Source organism: Pinus tabuliformis, chromosome 7 (genome assembly GCF_031772625.1).
Source record: "Pinus tabuliformis cultivar Carrire ecotype Pingquan chromosome 7, CPIR1, whole genome shotgun sequence".
Taxonomy (NCBI): domain Eukaryota; kingdom Viridiplantae; phylum Streptophyta; class Pinopsida; order Pinales; family Pinaceae; genus Pinus; species Pinus tabuliformis.
Window position 1 is genome coordinate 821295405 of NC_142293.1, and position 12649 is coordinate 821308053.

Below are 12649 nucleotides of genomic sequence, written 5' to 3' on the forward strand. Positions count from 1 at the left end.
TTAGCCCAAGTGATGAAGATGAATTCCCCTAAGTGTGTTGGTTGCTCTCCCTTTGGCTCTGCGTTGAACTACCCAAAAAATGAATTGTTGGTTGTGAAGAATAGTTGTTAGGGCCTCCTCTGGTGTTCACAAAATTCTGAAAAATTGACTCCGGGCTCTCCACTAAATACCCACAAAAACCCACGAAGGAATTGGCCAAATGTTGACCTTGGAATTTCAGCCCAATTTCCCTCAATGGCACTACTGCTGGGTAATTCAACCCACCTGTAAATCCTACTGCTAAATTTCCCCAAAATGACTGCAATCACCAACAAATCTCCTTCCTAGACTCCCCCGCAAGTTTCAGCCCAAAATTCCCTTCTCTGCTCAACCCCCACGTGTGACACTACCAAGGACTGCGCAGTGTCTACGCTGCTACTACTGGAAATTCCCCACATTCACACTATGCTGCCCCCGGATCGATCTAAAAAGGATGAGACTCCCTCCTTGGGCTGGCACTCGAAGTCCACCAAAGCAAGGGGTGAGATTTCCACCTGGAAACCTCTTTTGCTCAACAACACTTGCAGACTTGGCTCCAGCTCAAGCATGCTAGTCTAAGAAAAAACTCAAATGATCAAGAATGCCCAGAAATGATTGCCTCCTCCTCTTTTGTCAAAGAGCCTCCCAAATGCCCACATGGGCCCAACCATTGACTTTCCCCCACCAATCTCCCTCCAATGAGTGCGTACTTCCTTGTGGGTCGTATTTCTCTATGGGTGGCCCCCACTTACCACTAGAAATTCGATTTTCTCCCACTTCTTCTAATGTTTGGGCCTCCCTTTAAATCAAAAATTCAAGTGGGACCTCTAAACCCACCTTTCCTAAGTGCAAGTATGAAATAATACAAAATTGGGAAAATTTGATATTTCCCCTTAGCCATATTGCTAAGTGGGAATATCAAATTGAGCATCAGGGACCTAAATTCTTGATTCATGTATATTGGTTGATTAGGATTAACATCCTACATTGGATACATGGACTTGGTAAAGAATGGTTTGAAGGGCGTACTTTTCCTTGGGATTAGGAAATTGTCCTCTGAGGTCATACCTTGGGAACACCCTGGTGGGGTATGTGCCTTGAGAGGTGGTGGTGTCCAAATTAATGCCTCCCAACATTGTGCTTTGATCTAGTGGAGCGATAGAGCGTACTTGTCAAGGCCTTAGTAGTTTGACAATGCTAGTTATGATTATATAATCATCATTGATGCTTATCAATTTGGATTCTTTCTTATATGAATATTTCAACTTGAGAATATCTCATTGAGTCATTATGAATACCTCCCTAGTTAAGAGGAAGTGTTGAAATTGTAACTAGTGTTGGTCTTCATAATGTAATGTAATTTTATCATTGACATATTTATTATATTCATTATTATATCTTATTTTGGTCAAAGCGTGTTCTTCATGCTTATGGAGTCAAAAGTAGTCAAAAAGAATTTATTATGAGTCAAAAGAAAATGTATTTGAGTCATGTCCCATTTGGACATTTGTAAGAAAAAGGAATTTGAATTTTTGTTTGAGTTAAAGTCCACCAAATGAGCAAGTTGGCCCTCCTTAGAACAAGTCGGCCCAATCCTCCAATAGACACCTATTCGACCTCCTATATATATATCTGTGTGTGTGTGTGTGTGGCAGTTCAACTCATTTGGAAGATCATCCATGGACCAGAAAAATGAGTACATCTGAACCATATGAAGTAGAACAAAAAGCAGAATTCAAAGGAGAGAGAATAGAAGTAAAAGAGAGAAATATTCTTGCTTGACCGAATTTCCAGACCTTCCACAACTCGCACATGTGAGCAAGATGAATTTTTTTGTGCTACTGGAGGCCCGTAATTTCAAGGGTCGAAATCTCAAGAAGTTGACCAGTTTGACCTATGTTGACTTTGACTTTGGAGGTGACTTGGAGGAGGACTGGACTTGGATTTTCTGAAGGCAGTCTTGGTCTTGGTCTTGGATATCTCATTTTGATCTAATTCTATAAGAGAAGGATTGTTGGGTTTTCCCCCTTGTCGGGTTTTTCCCTGGCTTGGAGCTTAATTTTGGTGTCTCTTGTCTTTTTGTTTTCTTGAAAGATTGAACCTATGTTGCAGGAAATGTTGCCCCCAGGTCCGTTTCAACCAGGAAACGAAACGGAAACACGTATCGTACAACCTGGAAACGAGTTTCCGGTCGTACTGGCATGTTTCACACTGGGGAAACGTGGCCAGTACGGCCGGAAACGAGTTTCCAGGCCGTACGACAGAGTTTCCACTTCATATTGTGATTTTTCTTTTTTTTGCTTTTTTCAGTTCTAATTTTTTATTGGGCGAATAAAATATCTTGTGGATGCTTCTAGATGCCTCTCTCAAGTTATAAAAAGACTCTCGCCTCATTCCCTCATCACACAATTGAGCAAGTCGTTTCTCTTGGAGACGAACGATTTTAGCAAAGGAGAAAAGAGGAAGAGAGCAGTGGTCTTTTGTCTTTATAGTTCTTGCAACCTCATAGTCTTTATTGTACTTGCAGCCTCATATATATAATAAAGGCTGATTTTGAGATTTGGATATATAATAAAGGTTGATTTTGGATATTCCGATATTGCTATTTTCATTATGTGATCATTCATGAGTAAATGTGATGTAAATTTAATCATAATGTTTAAACTTTAAATGTAATAAATTATAATGTATCATGTATGCTTTATGATTGCACATAACATTTCTTAAATGTCCTAAATTCTAATATATATATATATATATATATATATCATGTTTCCCTGTTTCCAAAATTTGGGGGGGTCACGTTTCGTACCTGTGCCCGTTTCGGAAACTCGTACCTGTTTCCCCGTTTCGTGCAACTTAGGATTGAACATTTGTTTAATTGCTTGATGAAGAACACTTAAAAAGTAGTAAGAAGACATTAAACATTCACAAGTAATTATCAAGTAAGAGGAATCAAGCCTTACATACCCTATGCTTGGTTTCTCAATAGGTGCTAGCCTTGTGGAACTTCGAAGTTTGGCCACTGTCACCTCACTAACTCTCCCCTACACTTTACACTCAAGAAAAGTTTCCTAGCCAAGGAGGCTTTCCTACGGGTTAACTAAGCCCACTTTGTGTAGTAGGAGTGGGAGTAAGGAGTACCTAGACACAATGGTGATGGAAAAATGATGCAAATGTAAAAGGCAGGCTTGAAGTGATGAATGAATGGGAGACCAATGCCTATCTTGCTTGGGCTATGGAGTCTAAGGTAGCTTTGAGTATTTGTCTTCTTAACTTTGATGTTTGATGTCCCCATACACCTTGGAAGATTGTTTGTTGAGCAACAAATTAAGAAATCTAAATTATGCAAGTAGAAAAAGATTACACAATAGCTTTCCAAAGGTGAGACAAGATTTTTCCCATTATTCTCCAATAATCCAATCCATCTTTCAAATGGAGAGAGCAAATCCTTGTATAGATTTGAGCTCTAACTTCCTCACGAGTTTCTCCGAGAAAAAAATACAGAAATATTTACAACTTCTTAAGTGGGAGAATTAGGTCAAGATCCCATAGAAAAGTTCTTGGATATAGTTTTCTAGATGATTCTAGTGCCACATATCACCTTCTTCCACCCTTATCTTCATGCAAAGACTAAATTTGGATGCCATTTGTCTTCCTCATGTACAAAATAATAATAAAAGGCTTGGTCAAATAGGTAGAGCAAATTTCCAATAGGTCTACATGAATGCCAAGTGTAAGATGTTAAAATCTGAAAGTTATACGCAGAAATTTAAAAATTCTTTGCAGAAACTTGAAGGTTCTATGCAGAAAACTGAATGTACTTTGCAAAAAACTGAATGGAATTGAATGTACTTTGCAAAAAGCTGAATGTACTTTGTAGAACATTGAATGTACATTGTAGAAAATTGAATGTTCTATGTTGTTACAATTACATAGAATGCAGATTTCTTCTTCAAAAAATTTCAGATTAACAATTGTAGATAGAACATAAACTTAAGGATCATATGACGACAGCGAGGCACAAATATAAAACACTGAGAATTAGATCCAAAGACTAGGGGAAAACCCAAATGATTCTTCTATTAGATTTCTTCAATTGTTCAGCAGAGTACACACACACACACACACAGAGAAAGAATGAGAATGAATAAAGTCACCAATGTCTGATCAACTTGCAATTGAAGTGCTCTTGTTCTTTGTTTGAATATCTCCTTCTCTTGATCAGGTCTTGTCCTTCACACTTGCTCCAACTCTTCTTTTTCTCTTACCCTTCACTTACTCTCACACGTCTCTTGCACACACTCAACACTAGCTCTCCTTCACAATGAACATGTTACTCTCAACTCTCACTTGCTCTTGTTTAAATATATGAGAAAGGAGAGGAGTTACAAAATGAATTCATGCCTTGAGCCAATAATAGGAAAATTGAATTCCATGAGGGAGGAGTTACTTGAGGAGTGTAACTCATCCCAAGAATAGAGAGAGAGGTACACATGTCTTGAGGAGTTACAATTCGTATTAGGGACAGAGAGAGTTACACTTAGACATTAGAGAATATTTGGTGAGAGTTACAAATCGAATTGAATGAGGGAGTTACAAGTGCATTTAATGAGAAGTTACATTTTTGCCATACATTGAATTAGTGAGGGAGAGTTACATTCTCTTAAGTGTGGAGTTACTATTTTATTCCAAGGGAGAGGTTTGATTTGCCAAGTAAAAGATTCTCAATTTAATTTACTTATTCCATGAGAAAATTCGTTTTTATTAATCCATTAAAGGTGAATGACTTTAGACTATTTTATAAATAATAGTATAATAATAATAATATTAGTAAAGATAAAAATATTAATTCTTGACTTGTATAATCATGATTGATTTGATTTTAAAGTGGATTCCATATCTCTAGATCATCCTTGATCATTTAGACATGACTTTCTATTTTTGGAAATGGAAAGTCACTTCCAAATTGAGATGTGACTTACTATTTTTGGAAAGTCATATTAGAATTGTTAGAAATGAAATTTTATTATAGGTCTTTCAAACAGAACTGAAAGATATTATTTCTTCTAGGAGAAATTCATCCCTGAGCTGCCAAATAGCTAGGGAGGAATTTCTTTCTGCATCAAAAATATTTGTTTACTCTGATTTGTTTCATTCATCTCAGTTCAACTTTGCTTTGTAACATCTGTAACAATGAAGTCGCAATCTAAAGAAGAATCGTCCACTTGACACAAATTTGGAAAGGAAAAGATCATCACATGTCACATAGACAAGGATTACACTCAACCAAAGTTACTTGGGAGCGGGAGCAAAAATACGGAGTGGGAGCGGAAGCGGGAGCGACATTTTCAGAAGCTCCCAGTTTGGGAGTGATTCGGGGAGCTATTTTTTATATAATATATATTTTTTAATATTTTGATGCATATATGTCAACAAAATCATGTAGAATGATGAATTAGATATAAAAAACATAGATTGAACGATATAAAAACAATCATCTAGAAGTTATAATCTTCATCAACCACGTCCACAAGTTAGTAACATAGTAACATTCAACATATTGAGTCTCATGATTCATCAATCTTAAAGTTTCAAGCTTTCAAAATTCAATATATAACATTTATCATCATTGATCACCAAAGTTGTACTTGTAAGCTAAGTGTAACCATTACAACAAATAATATCTAACATAAAATGAAATGAAATGAAACAAGTTTCAACTTTCACGGAGCATCATATTCATAATTCATTACTAATGAGTTATAATTGCCAACTTCAAACTTAAATTGTCATAAATCGTTTACAAAAAATATCATAATAAATATGAAAGAGTCAATAGTTATAAAATCTATTAGAAACTAGAAAAGACAATTAAAGCTATTATCTATTGCTAATGCCTGGGCCTCTTGCCGCCACAAGAAATGTCTGATTTTTTAGTCTTGTTGGAAAATCAGGATCTTTGTCATTAATATCACCCTCTAAGCATTAATATCTAGAGGTATCTTTGTCATTACCTCTGGATCTGTATAGGGATCTTTGTCATTAATATCACCCTCTAAGCATTAACATAAGATAGAAAAAGCATAGCATGTCAAGTCAAGATTTTGTTTGAGTGATGCGTACATTTTTAGGAGGGTCGTGATAGAGGAGTTTGACAACCAATGTCACTAACATCAAGGTACATAGAGGGATTGGTGCTCTTGATTAAATATGAATTCCATACCCTAAGACATGACAAAATCCAATGGAAACATTGCAATCCCCCCAATCCTAGAATCCCGAAAAATTGATAAGTCTGTTGGATTTTGAATGAGATCTAAAATTCTACTTTCTCCATATGAAATCCAATGAGGTCGGAACCACTCTCAAACATCCCGAGTCATTTCATGGTAATGTTAAAAATTTAAGTAAAAGGATGAAAATGAAGATTAAGGAGAATGTCACTTTTACTTTAAGAATTTAACATTACCATAAATCGCATATCAATACTAGGGCCATAGGCTTGATAATTAGGTTGCCCCACTAAAATATTATTTATTTCTTTGAAAAAAAATTGCATTTGGAATGTTACTAAAAAAAAAAAAATTGCAAAAAAGGCTAGGGAGCAAAAATTTCGCTCCCGGATTCGCTCCCATGCGGGAGCGATTTCGGGATCCCGCTCCTTGGTCGCTCCCAAAGAGAGCGTGATTCAGGAGCGGGTTCGGGGGGGAGCCGCTCCCCCGCAACCCTAGGTTCTTATATGGAAAAAGGGCTCAAGCATAGACTCTGCAAAGGTGATCAGTGTTCGAGAGGGAGGCTTATACAGACCCTTGGGACGATCAACTCAAGCATTGGTACATAGTGACACCAATCTATGTGAGCTATGGCACCATAGATTTGCTCACATTCACTATAAGGCTTTGTCAGTATTAAGGAACATGGTTACAGGTCTTCCAGATCTCCAAGTACAACATGAAGGAGTTTGCAAAGGTTGTGCACTTGGCAAGAATGTCAAGGGATACTTTCCAAGCATTGGCAGCAGATCCAAAGGAATTGTGGATCTAATTCATTCAAATGTATGCGAACCAATGACAACAATTTCTTTGGGTGGTTTGTTCTACTATGTAACATTTATTGATTATTTCTCCCAAAAAACATCAATCTACTTCATGAAGATAAAAGATGAAGTCTTCAGCAAGTTTCAAGACTTCAAAGCTCAAGTGGAAAACTTGACAGGGAAGAATCAAGACTCTAAGGTCAGATAATGGATGAGAATACACTTCCAAGGAACTCATTGTGTTTTGCAAAGAAGCTGGGATTAAGAGGGAGTTGATAGTCCCTTACAACCCTTAACAGATTGGGGTTGTCGAAAGAAGCCATAGGACTATTGTGGAAGCAAATCTTGATTCATGATCAAAGTTTTCCCATGTTCTTATGGGGAGAAGCATCCAAGACAATAATTTAAGTTCAAAACGGAAGTCCTCACTGGATTTTAGAATTCAATACTCCTGAAGAAGTTTTCAATGGTGAGACCTAGAGGTTAGGCATTTGAGGATGTTTGGTTGTCCTGTTTATACTCATGTAACCAAGGAGAAGAGGACGAAGTTGGAATCTTCTGGAAAGAAGGGAACATTTGTTGGATACAATGTCATTAAAGGCTTACAAAATTTATATTCCAGAACAGTGAAAGATTGAAGTCAACGGAGACGTTACCTTTAAGGAGGATGTAGCCTTCAGGAAGTCTAAAGATGTTGATGATGATAAAGAACATAAAGCTCCCATGGATGTAGGTTCAAGACCGTCTAAACCTGTGGAACATAAATCAGATCATTAAGAAGAGCTAGAAGGGCCAAATGATCCAGTGGACCCACCTAGGATGGTTGTTCCAGAACCCAAGAAGAGACCAACATGGCTTCAAAGTACATTATAGGAAGCAGAGGGACATGCAGCTCCCCGTGGCACTTTCAGAGAAAGAAAACGTCCCAAGACCTACTCAGGATATGCAACATTGATGAGTCACATCATTGATTTTGAGCCATCCAACTATGAGGAGGCAACAGGTCAGCAAGTTTGGAAGGATGCCATGATGGAAGAATATCAGTCCATCATGAAGAATGATGTGTGGGATATTGTTCTGAGACCTAAAGGGAAGTCAGTGGTGACTTCCAAATGGATCTACAAGATCAAGCATGCAGTGGATGGAAGTATAGAGAAGTACAAAGCGAGATTTGTGGCAAGAGGGTTCTCCCAGAAAGAGGGAGAGGATTATGAGGAGACATTTGCTCTAGTTTCCAGGTACACTTCTATTGAACTATTATTTCTATTACTTCTATTATGGGTTGGAAATTGCATCAGATGGATGTGAAGACAACTTTCCTCAATGGAGTGATTGAGGAAGAAGTGTACATAGAACAACCTCAAGGTTTTGAGGTACATGAGAGGGAGACTCATGTTTGCAGATTGAAGAAAGCTTTGTACGGACTCAAGCAGGCACCTCGAGCTTGGTATTCTCGGATTGATGGATACCTGATGAGTCTTGGTTTCACCAAGAGTGATGTTGATCCCAACCTTTACTACAAGGTTGCTAGAGGTGAGCCTGTGATCTTGTTATTATATGTTGATGACTTGTTTCTGACAAGAGCAGAGAATCTCATTGATCAGTGTAAGAGGGAGTTGACTTCTGAGTTCGAGATGAAGGATCTAGGCTTGATGCATTACTACTTGGGATTAAAAGTATGGCAAAATCAGGGAAACATCTTCCTTGGTCAAGGGAAGTATATCATTACGATCCTTCAGAGATTTGGGATGATGGAATGCAAGTCCATGTCTACTCCCATGGTGACAAATCTAAAGAAGCTGAGAGACTCTGATTCAGATTTGGTAGATCCCTCTATGTATCGACGATTGATTGGTTCATTGATGTATCTGGTTAATACCAGACCTGATATTTTCTTTGCAGTGAACACTTTGAGCCAGTTCTTGGTGGAACCAAGGCATGTACATTGGATTGCAACAAAGCATGTGTTGAGATATCTACGTGGTACAGTCAGTTATGGTTTGAGATATGTCTCAAACAATGGAGTACAATAGTATGGATTCTCAGATTCTAATTATCCAGGGAGTGCCGAAGACAGGAAGAGCACATCATGATGTTGTTTCAGTTAGGTTTCTTCTATGATATCTTGGATGAGCAAGAAGCAGACATCTGTTGCATTCGGCACCATAGAGGTCGAGTATATTGTAGCTAGTTTGGCAAGTTGTGAAGCAGTATGCCTTTGAAAGCTACTTGCAGGATTGTTTGATCATGTGCAAGAACAACCACGATATATTGTGACAATCAAAGTTGTGTAAAACTTTTGGAAAATCCAGTTTTCCATGACAGCTCAAAGCACGTTAAGATCAAGTACCATTACATCCGAGACAAGATATAGAAGGGAGCAGTAAATCTCCAATACATTCCTACAAATGAGCAGGTTGCTGACATTCTCACCAAGCCTCTGCTTTGGGTGAAGTTTGCATACTTCAGAGACAATTTTGGAGTGGTTGAGAATGCCTCCCTTGTTGAGAGGGGGTGTTGATGTTGTAGCATCAAGGAGCAGACATTCTCCCTAGGTCAAGATATTGACAAGTTAAAGGTATTGACCAGCGGCCATGTAATGTGGTTACGAAGAATGCCCCAGAGATCATGACGGCCTTTAGCATCAAGCAGGTGTATTAAAATTAAATTGGCATGCAACAATGGTAATTTCCCAGGGTTTCACCATAGGTCACAGGTGTTGACCAGGTTGCAAGAGACGACTTGGATAATTGGTGAACAAGGACTAGTCTAGTCCCCAAAATGCCAAAAAGGCCAGTGGGTGACTTGATCCATTTGCAAAGGAGAGATTCCTGGTAACCAGATCCCTTTACATCATGTTAATGTAGGATGCTTTTCACCTAAAGTGGAAAGATACATGAACATAGCAAGCTCATTCAATCTTTTCTACAGAAGGAGAAATTTTCAACAAGATGAACATCTAAAGAAGTCAAGATGAATAACTCCCTAGCTAGGAGGGACTGTTGATTTCTGTAGCTACGGTCGGTATTCAAATTAAAAAGAAAGAGAAATTATTTTTAATTCATGTAGGCTCAAAACTGTCAAGTCGGCCCCACTAGTTGAATGGATTTGACACTTGGTCAATGTTGATTTTGGGTAGCATCAGATGTGCTCTAGCCTTGAAATTTGGTGGAGAGGCTAAGGCACATAAGATCTCCAAGACCCAGAAATCGTTTGGAGAAATTCCACTTGGATGAGGAGTTATTAAAATAATTAATATTTTTTTAATGGGTTCCCAAGTCTAAACTTAGGAAAATAAAAATATTAATGGGTACTAATAAAGATAAGGGTGAGAAGCTTCTAAGAGACGAGGATCAAGTTTGTTTTAATCTTAGCCGTTGATTAGAGACTTAATCTCGGTCGTTAATTCACTAACAAGAAAAGTATAAGAGAAGACTTGAGGATCATCTGGAAAAACATTGGCAAATACTCAGTATCCCAAGGAAAATCGATTCTCAAAGAGAAAGAAATCGATTTCAAAGGGAGAGTTGCAGGGTGGAGGAAGAGGAGGGCATCAGCAGCAGTCAGTGACTGAGGAGGAGGTGATGCGGGGGCATTGAGAGACAGCACAGAGGGAGACGCAATCCAGGGGAGACGCAACCCTCACGCACGCTGACACAGAGGGAGGCAGAACCACGCAAAGCCACGCAGAAGTGACACAGAAGTGGGAGAAGGGCCTCAAGGGTATCAGAAAGTTTTCAGGGGAAAGTCTCAGGTGTTTTCTCTCAATTTCTCTCTAAAATCATTAGTTGTAAAGCGCTTGTTGTTGAAGATTAATAAAACCCTCATCTACTGCACCGGTTTTCCCACATTAGGTTTTTCCAAGGACAATTGTCCAAAAACAATTGTGTTGATGTGATTGATTCTTGTGCATGTATATCGTTGTTATTTTCTCTATGTAATTATGTGATAACTGTAGTAGAATTTATTTTAATGTTTGCTGAAGGGATTTCGTAAATAACTTATTGTGAAGAATAAGTAGGTGAAATAAATCAATTGTTGCAGTAGAATTTCGGGTTAGAAATTTTCATATGGTATTAGAGCAGAGATCCGACAATAGGAGAGAAGAATTGCCTATGGATCAGGAGCATGATGCAGAGGCATCAACTCAAAGGGACTCACGCAGATTTCCAAAAGAAAGCACGAGGGACATGGATCACAATTATTCTATGTTAGCTTCCAGACTGGAAGAAGAAGTCGCTTGCCTAGCAAGCTCTGCCTCCTTTGAGGTTTGGTATATAGATAGTGGAGCTTCCTGGCATATGACAGGAATTCGAGAATGTTTTTCAAATTATCAAGAAGAAAGGATGAATTTTCAGATCACCATGGGAAATAAGGCAAAGTGTACCCCCATAGGAAGAGGTACTATAGTCTTTCAAACCGAAGCAGGAGAGCAGCTTCGAGTAACCAATGTGCTGCATGTGCCAGGATTGGGGATGAACTTACTCTCTGTATCTCAACTTCAAAACAAGGGCTATGACATTTTCTTCATTAAGGAGAAAGTATATGTCAAACACCCGAGTTGGAAAAGGAAGGCCCAGATTGGAATCAGAAGTAACAGGCTGTATAGATTACAGCTAGAATCTCCAATGGCATTGATAGGTAGCAATGGAGATAAAGATTTGAATGAACTATGGCACAGGAGGATGGGACACTTACACCATGGGGCTCTGAGAATTCTCAGGAAAACAGTATCAGGAGTTCCAGAATTAAGTATCGAACGAGATGATGTATGCAGAGGGTGCGCTCTAGGCAAGTATGCCAAAGCAGCGTTTTCCAGAAGTAACAATAGAGCTCAGAGTGTTCTAGGATTGATACACTCAGACATCTGTGGACCTATGTCCACAAAAGCTCTTAGTGGTGCCAGAATACTTAGTTACGTTCATCGATGACCACTCTAGGAAGACTTGGATCTACTTTCTGAAAACCAAGGATGAGGATTTTGGTCAATTCAAAAAGTTCAAAGCTCTAGTAGAGAATCTGACAGGAAAGAAGATAAAAGTGTTGCGCTCAAACAATGGTGGAGAGTACATTGACAAGGACTTCACCGATTTTTGTTGTGGGGAAGGCAGCAAAAGATAGTGGACAGCACCCTACAATCTGGAGCAAAATGGAGTAGCAGAAAGGAAAAATAGGACTATTGCAGAAGCAGTGAGGGCAATGTTGTATGATCAGGATATGCCAAAATTCTTGTGGGCAGAAGCATGTAGAACGGCAATTTATGTCCAGAATAGGACTCCACACAAGGCATTGGGTAAATCACTCCAAAAAGGGTCTTCAACGTGAAGACACCTGAAGTCAGTCATTTCAGGGTATTTGGGAGTTTGGCGTATTGTCGTATACCCGAAGAAAAGAGAAAGAAATTAGATCAAACCACTGACAAAGGATATCTTGCGGGATATAGCGAGAATGCTAAGGCATATAGAGTCTATCTTCCAAGGAGTAGGAAGGTAGTAGTTCGGAGGGATGTAAAGTTCATGGAGGACAGAGCTTTCAGGAAATCCCGAGAAATGCCTTTCGAGAAGCAGTCAAAAAATGATCCGTTGGTCCAAC

At 38.8% G+C, this 12649-nt stretch overlaps 1 protein-coding gene across 1 annotated transcript in view; it reads right to left on the minus strand.

Annotated features, from left to right (window-relative positions):
- The window catches only part of LOC149250128 (ribose-phosphate pyrophosphokinase 4-like), a 187264-nt gene that overhangs the window by 57034 nt on the left and 117581 nt on the right, over positions 1-12649 (minus strand). The gene's annotated exons all lie outside the window — the stretch shown is intronic.